The sequence below is a fragment of the Adiantum capillus-veneris genome, chromosome 26, assembly GCF_014529385.1.
Source record: "Adiantum capillus-veneris isolate H3 chromosome 26, ASM1452938v2, whole genome shotgun sequence".
NCBI lineage: Eukaryota > Viridiplantae > Streptophyta > Polypodiopsida > Polypodiales > Pteridaceae > Adiantum > Adiantum capillus-veneris.
The window spans coordinates 132,581,671-132,594,707 of NC_140956.1; the positions used below are offsets into that span (position 1 = coordinate 132,581,671).

Sequence of the window (13,037 nt, forward strand, 5' to 3'; positions counted from 1 at the left end):
GATAGCCCCAGCCAAGGTGGCTTGGTCGGTCATCACGCTTCCTTGTTCTCAAGGAGGACTTGGGATCATTGATCTAGCACAGCAAAGCAGAGCCCTTCTTGGGAAGTTCATAGTCAGAGGACTTCTTCCAGGTGAGGAGCCCTGGAAAGAGTTCTTGCTCCAGAGGCTTCGTGCCAGGGTGCCTCAGTCAGGAGGCCCTTGGCAACCTTCGACCAGATGGATCTTTACAGAGATGCGCCGAGTTGGTTTGAGAAGGAGACTGGAGGACCGCTTCGCTGTGAGTTTGCTTCGATCTTAAGAGCTCTTACGGCATGGCCCTGAGCAGAGACAGTCGACATGCACGGAGGAGTACCTACGGCAGCCCCTCGTCTGGAACCCCATGGTTAGCACTCAGAGAGGCCACTTGGTTGGTAGCCGACCTCATGTTTCCTGGGGTCCCATGGCAGCAGGTCCAGCGCGCTCTCTAGGTGACTGGCTAGAGTTCACAGGTTTGTCAGAGGAGGTGCAGGGTTTCTAGCTACAGGGCATGAGAGGGGTGCAAAGCATGTGTCAGGACATCTCAGAGTCAGTTCCAGCTGAGTCGCTCACGCCTCTCGAGCCAATAGCACCCCGGTGGATGGGAGCCCTCACACGACTGGAGGTTCTCATTTCAGTCAGGGCCTACTCAGAGACTGTCCCAACCCTGTTCTTCGAGCTTCAAGGTGGGGGATGACTACAGCGAGTTACAGTAGAGGCCCTGCAGGTAGCAAAGTGCTGTTTCCAGAGGATCCGAGTTATGGGCATTTGTGGGAGGACTTGCGTCATAGACCCAGATCCAACAGCTCTTGAGACTGGACACTCGAGGCTATGGGCTTGGGAGTGTTGTCCACTGGCACGAGTACAGTGGGATCCTGGTGAGTGGCTATGGAGGGACCCCTTCTCTTCTGCAAACCACCCAGGAGTCCCCTTCTTTCAGTACACTGTTCGGCTTGGCCGTCATATACTTGCAGCACAGAGAGAGACCCGCCCTGCTGCAGCACGTCATTGGCAGGAGGAGGGCCTCACAATCGAGTTCTTGGCAACCTTTTGGCAGAGGCTGTGGGACTCCAGACAGCCGAGGCGCGTCACTTTGTTTCAATGGCTGGTTGCACACAGAGCTACAACAATAGGGAGTTGGCTTGTGCATAGTGGTCTCTCGGCCGCATGTGCAGCTTGTGACCAATTGGTGGAGAGTCAGCGTCATTGTCTTTGGGACTGTCCCTTGGCCCAACAGGTGTGGCTACGAGTTCTTCGGCTGATGCCTACTCTCTCCACGGCTAGATAGTACACTTGGGGGGCAGCAGCTTGGTCCACTCTCACGGGCCCGGCACTTCAATTTGAGCTATCTTCCACCAGCAGGATGATAGTGATACAGGGGGGGCGACCTACACTCCAGCCTGCTACAGAGCTTACTCCACAGGAGTGGTGCAGTGAGAGAAAGGAGTGTTAGGAGCTCATCAGTGGCCTGACACTTTGGTTCATCTGGCGGGCCCGCTGTTTCCGCATTTTTGAGGCTCGCTCTGTGCCACCAGCAGAGACTGTTCGTGACTTTTGGCTAGAGCTGATCCATACTCTCAAAAGACAGCTTGAGGGACTACAGGGCAGCTCCGATCGCATGCGGGAGCGCCGCGAGGCTTTCCTTCGACTCTGGCGAACTGGGCCTTTCTACACCATTGTCCAGGGTGTGCTCAGATGGCACTACCGTCCACCTGTGTGGCTCTTCCCTCCTCCCATCTCTTGATTTAGCCTCGTTGTATATATGTTGTTCTTTCATTGGGAGAGTCTCCCCATCATGGTGGTTGTAGCCCTCTCTTGCAGAGGTGGTTGTGGCCCTATGGGTAGTTTTCATTAACTAATAGAAGGATCTTTTTCTCGGAAAAAGAAAAACAAAGGATTAGAAGCATTCTAGCCAGACACCCAGAATGCTCCTAAGAAGTTTATCTAATACTTTGTATTTAGTTTTTCGCATTTATTTTCACACTCACACTTTTCACACTTAGTACTTTAGTACTAAGGTACCCAGACATTGTAACAGATTCACCACTTTTGTATCAGTTTGGTCTCATAGGTCACTTTGGCCTTTTGAAGACGTTAATATAACATTTCATTTCTCTCTCTCTCTCTCTCTCTCTCTCTCTCTCTCTCTCTCTCTCTCTCTCTCTCTCTCTCTCTCTCTCTCTCTCTCTCTCTCTCTCTCTCTCTCTCTCTCTCTCCATCCATTAATCACATTAAGATAGACTTTTCACATGAATCCAATATGTGAAAGTGGAGAAACATTTATCAAAAGAAATACGTTGGCGTGTCATGACACGTTCATATAGTGAATTGAAGTGAAGTGACCTACTACTGGCACAGTGGAGAAACATTTATCAAAAGAAATACGTTGGCGTGTCATGACACGTTCATATAGTGAATTGAAGTGAAGTGAGAACCAGTGTCACTATGTACATGGTCTAATTATGTTTCTAGATGGTTGCCGACGTAAACCTATCGAATGCGGAGTTCAAGTGCTACGTGTGGCAAAAGTAGACTTTTCCAATTCCAAACATGAATTTGGTGTTTGCAATATGTTTTTAAGCTAAGGGTATGTGTGGGATGCACCCGTTCAGGCCAAAAATAACAAGTCACATGGTGGCTGTCTATATGCGATAACAAGCATGCCTCACCGTCAATAATGCAAGAAAGAGTAACCATATGTGGAAATGTGATGTATGATCATGTGGTGGACCATGCAAGGATCAGGCGTGTCTAATTTGGGCTCAATCTGACCTCGTTTGCTATTTTTCCCACCCAAAACGGCCATTTTTTAGTCAAAAATGGTCCAAAACATGGGTTTTTTGGTCCAAACATGGGCCCAAAAGTGTGAAAAATACCAATTTACGAGGGAGCAACAACGATGCCGTTGTTTATCTAAGCAAGTAGGGCCCTTGGGAGCTTGGAAGCACATGAAAACTCCTCTCCCACTTCAAGTTATGCCCATCTACTACAACTCACTAGTGCAGTCCTAATCTGATCTACACCTGTTTTGGGGTTCTTGAGGGTCAATAGGGTTTTCTCCCTTCAATTTCATGTGTGTGTGTGTGTGTGTGGCTACGGAAGGGCCTAATCTTCCACAAGCTCAGGTTTAGGGTTGATTAAGGGAGAGAGCTAGGGTTTTGATCTCAAGCAATTGGTGATGTACTCTTGCAATTGGAGTAGAAGCTATCACATCTACCGCAAAAATTTGAAGTTTTGAGCTAATCTTGTGTGTTTACTTGATCCAAACTTTCATGGCTGGTGTTTGAAGATTTTTGTGTGTGTAATTTGCTTCCAACCTCTTCCGATTCAGCTCGGCTCTTCACGAACTCTCACAGCCAGAGGCCCAACGCCTTCCCGGCTAGATCGCACACATCTCGATATCTTTGGTGAACCTCACGTGAAATAGCTGGGGTGAGTGTTTGTTCTGTGTTGACAAGAAGATTGGAAGATGGAAAATCAGCAAGAATCAGGTTTTCAACAATTTCTCCAACAGATGGCCGCGTTGATGCAACAACAACAAATTCTTGATCAACAAAGTACACAAGACATGTTTTTTCGCATTTGCAAAGCAAGACAAATGGTCACCGACAAGTTAGGGCATTTGAAGGCCGAGATATATCAAAGTTTATCAAGCTTTATGAACAATCAATGGAGGATAATGGTGTAGAAGAGCATGAAGCAGTGGATAGTTTTATCTTCATTGCAACTCCAGAGTTGCAAGGGCAGATTAATGATTTGCAAAGTGCTCAAGGAGGCTCATGGAAAGAATTTAGGCAAGCACTCAAAGAAGAATACTTCATAGAAGACAAAGGCCAGGTTACAAAGCATTACTTCATGAAGTGGATTCAACAGCAAAACAAAGGGCTAACAGCACCAGAGTCACTCCACGAGTTCGAAAAGCAGTTTGATCAACTTTCCATAAATGAGTTCGAAAAGCAGTTTGATCAACTTTCCATAAATGAGTAGGAGTCTTTGAAGCTAAAGAAGATTGAATTATTTGTGCAAGTTGTAGATGTTAAGCTTCAAAAGAGTTTGGTGGACTTATTAGAGGACCCAACTGGTGAATTAGGGCTTAAGACAAACTGGGAAGATGTTAATGAAGCGGTCAACATGACGATCAAGCGGCAGAAGCAATTAGACAAATTGATTGTGGTAGGCACAACTGATTCTATTGAAGATGAGCCACTAGAAAAACCAAATGGAGGAACGCCAAAGCTTGAAGAGCCAGTCTTGGAGGAGCTTATTAAAGGTATACATGAACTGAATCTGAACTTGAAAGCTATACGTCTGGAAGAGAAAGGTACTACACCTGGGACAAGCCAACGACCACAGAAAAGAGAAGGTTTGTTAATAGGTGCATTTGGTGTGATAGTGTTGATCATGTTCGAAAAGGATGTGATGATTTTGATGAAGCAATAAACAGAAATTTAGTATTTTGGCCGGATAGGAAGATCCACATGCGAGCTACAAGTCAACCACTGAAGACATTTGGGAAAGGAGGCATGAAGAAGATCTGGGATGAGATGTTAGCCTCTATTTCTTATGGGGAAGCCTCCACATACAGATTGCAGGTTGAGCATATGCCAATAGATGAATCTAATGGGGAAGATCTATCTACTCGAAGCATTTGGCCCTATGCACAACAAACAGCAAAAAAGCAAAAGGTAGCTCCTAAAACCTTGCAGCAAGTGGGCAATTGTATTAGAAAGACAATTGGATAGAAGGATCCAGTAGATTCACTGTGAGTCTATGCATATATCACAAAGGCTCAAAGCAACGTGGTTTAATTCGATGCAACGCGAAGAACCTTACCAGGGCTTGACATGCTGCGAATCCTCTTGAAAGAGGGGAGCGCCTTCGGGAACGCAGACACAGGTGGTGCATGGCTGTCGTCAGCTCGTGCCGTAAGGTGTTGGGTTAAGTCCCGCAACGAGCGTCTTGTTGAAGAGAAGCGGAAGCGCGATGAAGAAAATCTTGGTGCCTCAAAGCGTGTTACAAGGTCAGGGAACAAGAAGGATGATGATCCAAGCCAGAAGGCTACTCCAACCCTACCTGAAGTAACTATGCAAGAAGCACCAAAGGAGAAAAAGCAAGCTAAGCCTAGAGGACCTGCATTCAAGCTTAAGTCGGACATTGAGCTAGCCACAGATCTAAAGAAAGTGCTAGAGGAAAGGATTCTCAATAGTAAAGTAGATCTCACTCTACGCGAAGTCTTTGGAATTGCCAAGCGGGAGTTTCATGAAGAGATTATTGACATAGTTAAAAGAAAATGCCAAGTTCCAAATGAGCCAGAAGCTGAGGCAATAAAGACGCAGATGATACATAGTCTTCAGCAGGAAATTGAAAGCATACTAGATGAATATGCGAAAGCATATGAAGACTATGAAGAGCCTACAAGTGTTTTTGATAGCAATGGTCTTTCAAGAAATGTGAAGCATGTGCGGTTCAATGATGAGGAAGAGACAAGTCTTATTGCTAGAAATCACTTCACAGGGACTCATTATTGGGCTAGGGCCACAACAAAGACACTGGTTAAGTTGGGAGACTTTGTGAGCCAGTTCTTGCACTTATAGATCCTGGTTCCGAGACAAATTTGATGACAAAGAGCTTGTATCTCAAAGGACAATGGCCTGCTGAGACAAACCATGGATGGAGAATCCGAGCTGCAAATATGTTACCTGGGGATTTGTATGCTTCTTGTCCAAGTGTCAAGGTAACAATAGGAGATGTTATTGATGACCAAAACTTCTCTGTGCAGGAGTATTCTAGCTATCCACTTATCTTAGGGCAGCCATACATTAGGGCAGTGCGCATGGAGACGTGTACTAGATGATGGCTCGGCCTGTCAACCTTTCTACAATTGTACACTATCTTTACAGACCTGTTTTGTCTCTAACTTCCCTTTTGAACTCACGGATTTCATGTTACAATGTATACTTGTCCCTTGTGCTACTTCTGGCTAATGACAACTATTAGGGTTTAGGAAACATTCCCATATGTTTCCTAGATGACTATTTGATAGTCAATTTTGATTTTTGACTGGATAAGAAGGTTATCCCTGCCTTGTTGAGTCCCTTGGCAAGTGTTTTGAGTAAATGGTTCAGATTACTAGTATGACTCCTTACAAGTTTATAGAAAGGTCAAAATCCCCCCAATTTGAGTTTACTAGCGTAACTCAAGATGTGTGCAAGACCCAACTTCTCAAAACCCAATTTGGCTATCAGAATTGACCTATAGGAAACATACCCATATGTTTCCTACATTCTAATTTCTCAATATTTTGTACAATTACTCAATGTTGAGTGTTCATACAACCCTTATTTTCACTTTGACAAGCTTTAGGAAGTGAAAAATCTCAAACTTGTGCAATTTAGCCCTTGGTGTGTCACCATTCCCAAATTTTGCTCTAATTTAATCAATCTTTGTTCAAATGACTTCAAACTTCTTGAGCAAGCTTATCACTACATGTACTTATGATACAAGCTTGGAGTTGTTGAGTTTGACACCCAGAAGCATCACTTGGGAAACATATGCGAATGTTTCTTGAGTATATGTTCTTTTTTACTGTAAGCCCAATCATCCCTTCCTTGGCTTAAAGTTAGTACCCCTACAACTTCAAAAAGTTGTTTGAGTCCTTTTAGACCTTGTTTTCCCAATTTTAGGGTTTTGTTGTCTTTCAGGTTCACTTTTTTATCTCTCTCTTGTTTTTCAATGCAAATGATTAATTTTGATGCATATCCTAGCTACACACATTCATTTGAACCTCTGCAAACATTGATGTGATGTAGGATTGTGTCAATTTTAGCCCCCAGGAAACATACATGTATGTTTCCTGTGGGTGATTTTAGACAGTTTCTTTCAAGTCCAGAGAGCAAAACTTATGCTCTTAGTTCACAATGACCTTTTTACAATCAAAATCTCATGTGGAAAGCACAACTATGATGGCTTTTGATTTTTTCCAACAAATCTTCCTTCTGATGCTTGATTTAAACTAGCAAATCTTCAACTATTTGATTGCTCAAGATCAAAATCAAGATTATCTAACTTATACTACTCCTAGAAGTCATATGGGATGAAGTTTGATATTAAGAGTTTGTCAAGTCACATCAGACAGTCAACTTGCAATCCTATGGAATTACCACTTGATTCGTTACCCAATTTACTTCCTAATTATCCTAATTCCTAATCCTAACTATTGCGAAAGACCTAGGCAAGCTTCCACTCCCTAGCACCTCTCTAAGACCTAGCGAGTCTCCTACCCTTTGATCCTATCTTAGATGAAATATTCCCTGGTAAACTAGAGAAATCTCCTTGTAGACTACTTATTGGTCACCTACTTAGGCCCTCGTCCCCGGCAATGGTGCCAATGTTGGCGGATCGTCGCGAGCAGACGTCAACACAACGACAACTAGACCAACAACTCTATTTTGTCAGCCAAGGATGAAGCTTGACCTGCAGGCGCATGGAAGCTAATAGAAGGTCTTCAATCTCCTATCTGACCTTAGGATAACCTAATCTACTCGAGGATATACCTAACTAGATGCAATTGAAACCGAGAAAGTCAACTAGAGACTAACTACAACAATTAGGCCTCCTAACGATCTCGAAACTCCTCTAAACTTAGGGAAACTTCTTATTATCACCAAAGAACAATAACCTCAAGCCTATGACAACATTACCCCTCTATTTTGTCAACCAAGGATGAAGCTTGACCCGCAGGCGCATGGAAGCAAATAGAAGGTCTTCAATCTCCTATCTGACCTTAGGATAAGCTAATCTACTCGAGGATATACCTAACTAGATGCAATTGAAACCGAAAGAGTCAACTAGAGACTAACTACAACAATTAGGCCTCCTAACGATCTCGGAACTCCTCTAAACGTAGGGAAACTTCTTATTATCACCTAAGAACACTAACCTCAAGCCTATGACCCCATTACCCCTCTCTAAGATACACATGTTCAAAACGCGTACGAAAACAGGCGTGGAAATCTAGGTCGCCGTTTCTAAGATTTGTTAGATCCTACATGTAGTTTACATCGCCCTCATTGTTTTGATATGCTACAATATCAAATCGGAGACAGGAGTGGTGACTTACCTCCGTTTGTTTGTCGCGGATGAGATACACTAGATTCCAGTGAATGCTTGCAAGCTTGGCGTTGGCATGTAGCCCTCTCCGCAATGATCGCAGCGGTACTCTATGTTGTTGATTTCCCCTTTCGTACGGCGCGTAGCGATAGGATATACCTCTCTACTCTCATAGTCATACACAACACACAGAGCACGTACACTCACTTGTAGACCTTAGTTATTCAAAAGCACCCTTAGTGTATTAACGAAATTGGGTTTTATACCCTCCCACTAGGGTTTAAATAGAAAAACTCAATTGTTCTACACTTACTCTTATTGACTGTCAAATAAACTCAATCATTTAATACAAGGTGAAAACTCATTTAGAGTCCCGACAATCTATGAAACACCGTACATCATTACAAAATGGGACTAGTCATAAGAAGACGCGTTAACCCTGGCAAGTAACACTCCCCCCCCTAAATCATGTCGTCCCTGACATGACCTAGGTCTTCAAATTTTTGTTGTCCAGCTTTGTTTGATTTCAATCAAACTTGCAAAAGCCTCTGGTTTCCAAGAAGCTTTTGTATCTTGCCTTGTCTTCCTCCATCGCTCATCCAAAGATCTTGCTTTCATATGAGAAAAAGCCGGTGTAGAATGCTTCTTCGAATGCCTACATGTGATAGGAGGGTAAGAACATTACCCTTGCATATATTGCAGTGAGCTCGTTTGTAGTCGGCATTCCAGAAAGATCCCACGAGCATTCCACTTTGGTCATGCTTGCTCTGATAATATTTGATGAAGAGCATTTCTAAGGATCGAAACAAGCATATAGCGTTTTACAGATTTTGCGTAGCATTTGGCACGAAAGGTCAGGGGAGCCGGAATATAAATCTATGGCTCCCCGAAGGGTTTTCACCATATAGTCATATCCTATTTTCTCCCCTTTCCTTGGCCCGCTCAGCTTTGGGTAGTTAAGCCATGTAGGGTGGCTCCTGCGTAGTAGCATGTATTCCTTCCACCTATGCACCCTCTTTACTTGGCATTAACTGGCATCATCTCTGATCACCTTCGGGGCTTCTACTAAATGAATGAGGCATTGATGATAAATTTGAAGCCATTTCTTGCGCCACTTGGCTGAGAATCCACAATTTGTTTGCGAACATCTTTGTCTTTTATATCCCCCTCGAACAGTGGTTGTTGGCCTTCAGCTTTAATATTCTTCTTGTATCTCAACATCTCATACTTTAATAAAGCAAGCGGCAAAGTTGGCGGCAACCATGTCATGCGTATATCATCAATGGAAAGATGAGCTTTGCTTAATGCTTGTAATGGTCTTTTTTTCCACTTAATAGCCTTTTTCGTGCTGTCGTCCAATGCTGCTTCAATCGCAAGCTGCAACTCTTCTTCTGCCTCTTGTGTCATTGACATCTCTTCTTGAGCTTGCGGATATTGTTCCTTCTCTTGCATCTCTGGCATGTTTACATTGTTTACATCTCCCCCTTTATGCAACGCTTTAATCCAGTTTGTGCTCCAATCATGAGGCATTCCATGTTGAATTGCAAGATTGAACATATCACATATCCAAAAGCGTGTTTTTTCAGATGTCCATTTCAGCATTTTGGCATTGATGCCTCGAAGGTCACTTGCTTTGCGAGTGGCTAATTTCTCAAGCCCTCCACATACATCTTTCATAGTAAAGAAAGAAGGTGTAGCTGAAAATGATCCATAGCATGGCATCTTCCCTACATTTGGTTGATCATAAAGGTTCTTGCAATGCACATACATGTCCGTAAGATTCAAGTTACCAAAACTCTCAACACGCTTGCCCTTTAAATTTTGCCAAAATTTACCACATGCTTGCGCTCTCTTGACCATGCAAAAATTGTCTCTCAACTTCCCACCTTCTTCTCTTGAGTGGTTTCCAAAAGCAATATATAGTCAATTACACTACCACCATTATGTTTTCTACATGTAAATCCATTTGTATCCTTCCATAAAGATATCCCATTTGCAATGAGCATTCCCGTACTATTGCACATATGTAGAAGTGACTTGCCATATAAATCCGGCTCTTTCTCATCATTAGAGGTACGCCGATACATATGGACATCATCTAGTCTTTGTAAACCATGTAGCATGTCAAATTGTTGCATGTCAAGTTGTAATGTTTTTGTGCGTGCATTCATATCTCCAAAAACAATAACCTCAACCTTATCCTTGAAGTGAACAATGTCTTCTTCTAGATCAATAAAAGGCTGATCTTTGTCCAAAGAAGCATAAAACTTAGATTCATGATGAGGCATATAACAACCAGCCACAAAAGTGGATTTCCCTTCCATGCGATGCCGGGAGGGAGGGGGACAGAGAGAGAGAGAGAGAGAGAGAGGGAGAGAGAGAGAGAGAGAGAGAGTGCGTAGGCTGGGGTAGGCTTACAAGAGAGAGAGAAATGAAATGTTATATTAACGTCTTCAAAAGGCCAGAGTGACCTATGAGACCAAACTGATACAAAAGTGGTGAATATGTTACAATGTCTGGGACTCTGGGTACCTTAGTACTAAAGTACTAAGTGTGAAAAGTGTGAAAGTGTGAAAATAAATGCGAAAAACTAAATACAAAGTATTAGATAAACTTCTTAGGAGAATTCTGGGTGTTTGGGCACGAAGATGGCCGACTACAAAGAATTGGGCACAAAGACGGTGTTAGTTCAGCGACTCTCTCTCTCTCTCTCTCTCTCTCTCTCTCTCTCTCTCTCTCTCTCTCTCTCTCCCTACGCGAGCATCTCCTACGTGAGCTGGTCCTCCTACACGTCGCACGAGCAGGTCCTCCTATGCGAGCTGGTCTCTTACGCGTCGCGCGAGGTCTGCTGAGGGTACCAAACTCTGCAGGGGCAGCAAGTGAAGCATGTAAGGCAAGCAACGTGAGCAATGAGGCTCGTAGGGCTGGTGAGGCTCGTAGGGCTGGTGAGGCCCGGGTAGCATAGGCATTGCATGGCAGAAGCCAAGGCACACGAGGCTAGGGCAGAGCGCACGAGGCTGGGCAGGGAGCGTGAACCGCTCTGCAAGCTCTTCTAAGCGTAGAAAGACTTTCTACGCATAGAAAGTCTTGTCCTACGCGCGCCCCAGATAAAGCTTTTTAAAGTTTAAGTTAAATTTTAAGTCTTGCCCTATTCTCAGTCCCCCACCCTAGTACCCTACCCCACATTTGTGGCCGGGGTTACTGCTACTTTCAAACGGAGAAACAGAGATACTGTACTATCACCAAGATCCTTACAAGTTGGGAAAACCTCCAAGATACATGATGAGCTAATGATGGAGAAGGTCCAGGTGATGCTCAAATCAAAGCTAAACTATATCAGGGATGACATCAGGAAGGAAATGCATGCGAACGCTGAGAGCTACAGGAACTCAGTAAGGTGCAGCGGAATAAATGTTGTATTTTCTCAAGATTAGTGATCTTTATTGCTCAAGGTTCCTTTTAGTTCTTAGGGAAAGAGAGAGCTTTCCGTCTTGTAGAGTGTTGTGGTCACGAACAAAGTGAGTGGATTGTGCGTGCAAGTGAATGAGACTGAGAGAAGGAGAGAGAAGAGATACGACACCGAGAGGTTGTAAAACCCTCCTCCGAAGGCCCCACTCTCGTCGGCGAGAGTGGTCTACTTTGATTGCACAAGGGTGTACAATGCGAATGCAATGGACGCAAGTTGGACTATGCCGATGACGACGATGGTGATGACGACGGCTAAGGCTGAAATCTGTGATCTTCTAGGGCTGAAGTCGGGGTCGTCTTGTGGCTGAAAATGACTGTTTTGGCTGCGTTTCTATGGCTGAAAATGGGGGATCATCTGCAACCGACCTGGGGGAATCTGCTACTGTGTCATGGCTGAAAACCTGCGCTTTCTTCAAGGCTGAAAATGATGGTCTTTAGTCGGGGCTGAATAATTGATCAAAACGCTGATGCTAAGTCTCCTTATTGCTGCGTTTTGCTGCTCTTAATGAAGAGCTGAAAAACGCTGTCTCTGCAGTGCCTTTCCATGCTGAGAAAACGCTGAAATGCCAGCAGATCCTAGCATTAGTAATTGCTGGAAAAAACGCTGAGGTTACAGAGTTAAAAACGCTGCATGGCTGATGTGTCTATAGGGGGAAAAACGCCAGGAACTGATGGTTGATGGCGATGCTTGCTGTGGGGGGAAACGCCCAAAGAAGGGGGAGATGCTGGTGATGGAGATCTGCTGGGAAAGGGAACTTGCCCGGCGAGGATGGGATCCAAAAACGCTGGGGGTGCTGGGGGGTACTGCTGAGAAATTGCTTGTAGAGCGGGAAGCTCCTACTGCCTCTTCTACTAGAAAGTGTGAACTTTGGTTTGCTTATATATTAACTTAGCAAAATTGCCCTACCTACTTTTGTAGGAAAGTCACTTAAAAATAATAAGTGAAAATCCCAATAAATAGGAAAATAGGCTAAATGCACTGGAAAATTCCCCTAACTGATGCTAATGGATTCTGATGGGAATTCCGATGATCATGCTGTGTGCAACCGGAGGATATGCATCTATGCTAAGTGTCTGGGCATGCACGGTCTACGAATAAACTCACAAAAGTGCCAGATCACTGCGAATCTAGACTTGACTGAACTGACTGAACCATGTTGTGGTGTAGCTTGTCCACAGGCACATAGGGTTGGGATGTGTCACGTAACAAACTCCATGTGTGGAGACACAATGAGAGAACTAAGGAGAGAGATCCGGGGGATACAGAATGAGAAAATTCAGATCGTGAAAACGCAATTACGAAACCTAATAAAGGCCAAAGTACATGTAACAGAATGCGTTATGCAAAAGAAACTCAATGAGGCAATAGCAAGTTTTGAAGCATGGAGAACAAATATGGAAAAGCACATGGGGGAAAAAGATGCAATAATCGAGGAGCTAAAAGG

At 44.1% G+C, this 13,037-nt stretch overlaps 1 protein-coding gene across 5 annotated transcripts in view; it reads right to left on the reverse strand.

Annotated features, from left to right (window-relative positions):
• The window catches only part of LOC147424229 (protein ZINC INDUCED FACILITATOR-LIKE 1-like), a 72,830-nt gene that overhangs the window by 37,420 nt on the left and 22,373 nt on the right, over positions 1-13,037 (reverse strand). The gene's annotated exons all lie outside the window — the stretch shown is intronic.